Here is a 5,142-nt window from a genome sequence, read left to right as displayed (position 1 = left end):
GAGGAGAGCAGCGTGTGGGAGGTGTTGAGCGCTGGGAGAGAGGTGGAGGAGAGCAGCGTGTGGGAGGTGTTTAGCGCTGGGAGCAGAGAGGTGGAGGAGAGCAGCGTGTGGGAGGTGTTGAGCGCTGGTAGCAGAGAGAGATGGAGGAGAGCAGCGTGTGGGAGGTGTTGAGCGCTGGGAGAGAGGTGGAGGAGAGCAGCGTGTGGGAGGTGTTGAGCGCTGGGAGAGAGGTGGAGGAGAGCAGCGTGTGGGAGGTGTTGAGCGCTGGGAGAGAGGTGGAGGAGAGCAGCGTGTGGGAGGTGTTGAGCGCTGGGAGCAGAGAGGTGGAGGAGAGCAGCGTGTGGGAGGTGTTGAGCGCTGGAGCAGAGAGGTGGAGGAGAGCAGCGTGTGGGAGGTGTTGAGCGCTGGGAGAGAGGAGGAGGAGAGCAGCGTGTGGGAGGTGTTGAGCGCTGGGAGAGGTGGAGGAGAGCAGCGTGTGGGAGGTGTTGAGCGCTGGGAGCAGAGAGGTGGAGGAGAGCAGCGTGTGGGAGGTGTTGAGCGCTGGGAGCAGAGAGGTGGAGGAGAGCAGCGTGTGGGAGGTGTTGAGCGCTGGGAGCAGAGAGGTGGAGGAGAGCAGCGTGTGGGAGGTGTTGAGCGCTGGGAGCAGAGAGGTGGAGGAGAGCAGCGTGTGGAGGTGTTGAGCGCTGGGAGAGAGGAGGAGGAGAGCAGCGTGTGGGAGGTGTTGAGCGCTGGGAGCAGAGAAGAGGTGGAGGAGAGCAGCGTGTGGGAGGTGTTGAGCGCTGGGAGAGGTGGAGGAGAGCAGCGTGTGGGAGGTGTTGAGCGCTGGTAGCAGAGAGGTGGAGGAGAGCAGCGTGTGGGAGGTGTTGAGCGCTGGAGCAGAGAGGTGGAGGAGAGCAGCGTGTGGGAGGTGTTGAGCGCTGGGAGAGGTGGAGGAGAGCAGCGTGTGGGAGGTGTTGAGCGCTGGTAGCAGAGAGGTGGAGGAGAGCAGCGTGTGGGAGGTGTTGAGCGCTGGGAGCAGAGAGGTGGAGGAGAGCAGCGTGTGGGAGGTGTTGAGCGCTGGGAGCAGAGAGGTGGAGGAGAGCAGCGTGTGGGAGGTGTTGAGCGCTGGGAGCAGAGAGGAGGAGGAGAGCAGCGTGTGGGAGGGGTTGAGCGCTGGGAGCAGAGAGGTGGAGGAGAGCAGCGTGTGGGAGGGTTGAGCGCTGGGAGCAGTGAGGTGGAGGAGAGCAGCGTGTGGGAGGTGTTGAGCGCTGGGGAGCAGAGAGGTGGAGGAGAGCAGCGTGTGGGAGGTGTTGAGCGCTGGGAGCAGAGAGGTGGAGGAGAGCAGCGTGTGGGAGGTGTTGAGCGCTGGGAGCAGAGAGGTGGAGGAGAGCAGCGTGTGGGAGGTGTTGAGCGCTGGCTGGGAGCAGAGAGGTGGAGGAGAGCAGCGTGTGGGAGATGTTGAGCGCTGGGAGAGAGGTGGAGGAGAGCAGCGTGTGGGAGGGGTTGAGCGCTGGGAGCAGAGAGGTGGAGGAGAGCAGCGTGTGGGAGGTGTTGAGCGCTGGTAGCAGAGAGAGGTGGAGGAGAGCAGCGTGTGGGAGGTGTTTAGCGCTGGGAGAGAGAGGTGGAGGAGAGCAGCGTGTGGGAGGTGTTGAGCGCTGGGAGCAGAGAGGTGGAGGAGAGCAGCGTGTGGGAGGTGTTGAGCGCTGGGAGCAGAGAGGAGGAGAGCAGCGTGTGGGAGGTGTTGAGCGCTGGGAGCAGAGAGGTGGAGGAGAGCAGCGTGTGGGAGGTGTTGAGCGCTGGGAGAGAGGAGGAGGAGAGCAGCGTGTGGGAGGTGTTGAGCGCTGGGAGCAGAGAGGTGGAGGAGAGCAGCGTGTGGGAGGTGTTGAGCGCTGGGAGCAGAGAGGTGGAGGAGAGCAGCGTGTGGGAGGTGTTGAGCGCTGGGAGCAGAGAGGTGGAGGAGAGCAGCGTGTGGGGAGGTGTTGAGCGCTGGGAGCAGAGAGGTGGAGGAGAGCAGCGTGTGGGAGGTGTTTAGCGCTGGGAGCAGAGAGGTGGAGGAGAGCAGCGTGTGGGAGGTGTTGAGCGCTGGAGAGAGAGGTGGAGGAGAGCAGCGTGTGGGAGGGGTTGAGCGCTGGGAGCAGAGAGGAGGAGGAGAGCAGCGCGTGGGAGGTGTTGAGCGCTGGGAGAGGTGGAGGAGAGCAGCGTGTGGGAGGTGTTGAGCGTTGGCTGGGAGCAGAGAGGTGGAGGAGAGCAGCGTGTGGGAGGTGTTGAGCGCTGGGAGCAGAGAGGAGGAGGAGAGCAGCGTGTGGGAGGTGTTGAGCGCTGGGAGCAGAGAGGAGGAGGAGAGCAGCGTGTGGGAGGTGTTGAGCGCTGGGAGAGAGGTGGAGGAGAGCAGCGTGTGGGAGATGTTGAGCGCTGGGAGCAGAGAGGTGGAGGAGAGCAGCGTGTGGGAGGTGTTGAGCGCTGGGAGAGAGGTGGAGGAGAGCAGCGTGTGGGAGGTGTTGAGCGCTGGGAGAGAGGTGGAGGAGAGCAGCGTGTGGGAGATGTTGAGCGCTGGGAGAGAGGTGGAGGAGAGCAGCGTGTGGGAGATGTTGAGCGCTGGGAGAGAGGTGGAGGAGAGCAGCGTGTGGGAGGTGTTGAGCGCTGGGAGAGAGTTGGAGGAGAGCAGCGTGTGGGAGGTGTTGAGCGCTGGGAGCAGAGAGGTGGAGGAGAGCAGCGTGTGGGAGGTGTTGAGCGCTGGGAGCAGAGAGGTGGAGGAGAGCAGCGTGTGGGAGGTGTTGAGCGCTGGGAGCAGAGAGGTGGAGGAGAGCAGCGTGTGGGAGGTGTTGAGCGCTGGAGCAGAGAGGAGGAGGAGAGCAGCGTGTGGGAGGTGTTGAGCGCTGGGAGAAAGGTGGAGGAGAGCAGCGTGTGGGAGGTGTTGAGCGCTGGAGCAGAGAGGTGGAGGAGAGCAGCGTGTGGGAGGTGTTGAGCGCTGGGAGCAGAGAGGTGGAGGAGAGCAGCGTGTGGGAGGCGTTGAGCGCTGGGAGCAGAGAGAGGTGGAGGAGAGCAGCGTGTGGGAGGTGTTGAGCGCTGGGAGCAGAGAGGTGGAGGAGAGCAGCGTGTGGGAGGTGTTGAGCGCTGGGAGCAGAGAGGTGGAGGAGAGCAGCGTGTGGGAGGTGTTGAGCGCTGGGAGCAGAGAGGTGGAGGAGAGCAGCGTGTTGGAGGTGTTGAGCGCTGGGAGCAGAGAGGAGGAGGAGAGCAGCGTGTGGGAGGTGTTGAGCGCTGGGAGCAGAGGAGGAGGAGAGCAGCGTGTGGGAGGTGTTGAGCGCTGGGAGAGAGAGGTGGAGGAGAGCAGCGTGTGGGAGGTGTTGAGCGCTGGGAGAGAGAGGTGGAGGAGAGCAGCGTGTGGGAGGTGTTGAGCGCTGGGAGCAGAGAGGTGGAGGAGAGCAGCGTGTGGGAGGTGTTGAGCGCTGGGAGCAGAGAGGAGGAGGAGAGCAGCGTGTGGGAGGTGTTGAGCGCTGGGAGCAGAGAGGAGGAGGAGAGCAGCGTGTGGGAGGCGTTGAGCGCTGGGAGCAGAGAGGTGGAGGAGAGCAGCGTGTGGGAGGTGTTGAGCGCTGGGAGAGAGGTGGAGGAGAGCAGCGTGTGGGAGGTGTTGAGCGCTGGGAGCAGAGAGGAGGAGGAGAGCAGCGTGTGGGAGGTGTTGAGCGCTGGAGCAGAGAGGAGGAGGAGAGCAGCGTGTGGGAGGTGTTGAGCGCTGGGAGCAGAGAGGTGGAGGAGAGCAGCGTGTGGGAGGTGTTGAGCGCTGGGAGAGAGGTGGAGGAGAGCAGCGTGTGGGAGGTGTTGAGTGCTGGGAGCAGAGAGGTGGAGGAGAGCAGCGTGTGGGAGGTGTTGAGTGCTGGGAGCAGAGAGGTGGAGGAGAGCAGCGTGTGGGAGGTGTTGAGCGCTGGGGAGAGGTGGAGGAGAGCAGCGTGTGGGAGGTGTTGAGCGCTGGGAGCAGTGAGGTGGAGGAGAGCAGCGTGTGGGAGGTGTTGAGCGCTGGGAGCAGTGAGGTGGAGGAGAGCAGCGTGTGGGAGGTGTTGAGCGCTGGGAGCAGAGAGGAGGAGGAGAGCAGCGTGTGGGAGGTGTTGAGCGCTGGGAGAGAGGTGGAGGAGAGCAGCGTGTGGGAGGTGTTGAGCGCTGGGAGCAGAGAGAGGTGGAGGAGAGCAGCGTGTGGGAGGTGTTGAGTGCTGGGAGCAGAGAGGTGGAGGAGAGCAGCGTGTGGGAGGTGTTGAGCGCTGGGAGAGAGGTGGAGGAGAGCAGCGTGTGGGAGGTGTTGAGCGCTGGGAGCAGAGAGGTGGAGGAGAGCAGCGTGTGGGAGGTGTTGAGCGCTGGGAGCAGAGAGGTGGAGGAGAGCAGCGTGTGGGAGGTGTTGAGCGCTGGGAGCAGAGAGGAGGAGGAGCAGCGTGTGGGAGGTGTTGAGCGCTGGGAGAGGTGGAGGAGAGCAGCGTGTGGGAGATGTTGAGCGCTGGGAGCAGAGAGGTGGAGGAGAGCAGCGTGTGGGAGGTGTTGAGCGCTGGGAGCAGAGAGGTGGAGGAGAGCAGCGTGTGGGAGGTGTTGAGCGCTGGGAGCAGAGAGGTGGAGGAGAGCAGCGTGTGGGAGGTGTTGAGCGCTGGGAGAGAGGTGGAGGAGAGCAGCGTGTGGGAGGTGTTGAGCGCTGGGAGCAGAGAGGAGGAGGAGAGCAGCGTGTGGGAGGTGTTGAGCGCTGGGAGCAGAGAGGTGGAGGAGAGCAGCGTGTGGGAGGCGTTGAGCGCTGGGAGCAGAGAGGTGGAGGAGAGCAGCGTGTGGGAGGCGTTGAGCGCTGGGAGCAGAGAGGTGGAGGAGAGCAGCGTGTGGGAGGTGTTGAGCGCTGGGAGAGAGGTGGAGGAGAGCAGCGTGTGGGAGGTGTTGAGCGCTGGGAGAGAGGTGGAGGAGAGCAGCGTGTGGGAGGTGTTGAGCGCTGGGAGAGAGGTGGAGGAGAGCAGCGTGTGGGAGGTGTTGAGCGTTGGGAGCAGAGAGAGGTGGAGAGCAGCGTGTGGGAGGTGTTGAGCGTTGGGAGCAGAGAGAGGTGGAGAGCAGCGTGTGGGAGGTGTTGAGCGCTGGGAGCAGAGAGAGGTGGAGGAGAGCAGCGTGTGGGAGGTGTTGAGCGCTGGGAGAGAGGTGGAGGAGAGC

The 5,142-nt window shown here is 64.2% G+C and overlaps 1 long non-coding RNA gene across 4 annotated transcripts; it reads left to right on the top strand.

Moving 5' to 3' along the window:
• The first annotated feature begins 751 nt into the window (after window positions 1–751).
• LOC142477089 (uncharacterized) lies at window positions 752–4,400 on the top strand. 4 transcript variants are annotated; one of them, XR_012792173.1, is made up of 5 exons: window positions 752–1,765; window positions 2,146–2,240; window positions 3,228–3,367; window positions 4,077–4,171; window positions 4,220–4,400. It is a non-coding gene; the product is annotated as an uncharacterized LOC142477089 (long non-coding RNA). The 4 variants fall into 4 exon arrangements; XR_012792172.1 differs by lacking the exon at window positions 4,220–4,400 and having other exon boundaries at window positions 4,077–4,213; XR_012792174.1 differs by lacking the exons at window positions 4,077–4,171; window positions 4,220–4,400 and adding an exon at window positions 3,560–3,759.
• The last annotated feature ends 742 nt before the right edge of the window (window positions 4,401–5,142 follow it).

The sequence above is a fragment of the Ascaphus truei genome, unplaced genomic scaffold (genome assembly GCF_040206685.1).
Source record: "Ascaphus truei isolate aAscTru1 unplaced genomic scaffold, aAscTru1.hap1 HAP1_SCAFFOLD_1928, whole genome shotgun sequence".
Lineage (NCBI taxonomy): Eukaryota > Metazoa > Chordata > Amphibia > Anura > Ascaphidae > Ascaphus > Ascaphus truei.
This window is presented reverse-complemented; position numbering and strand designations above follow the sequence as displayed.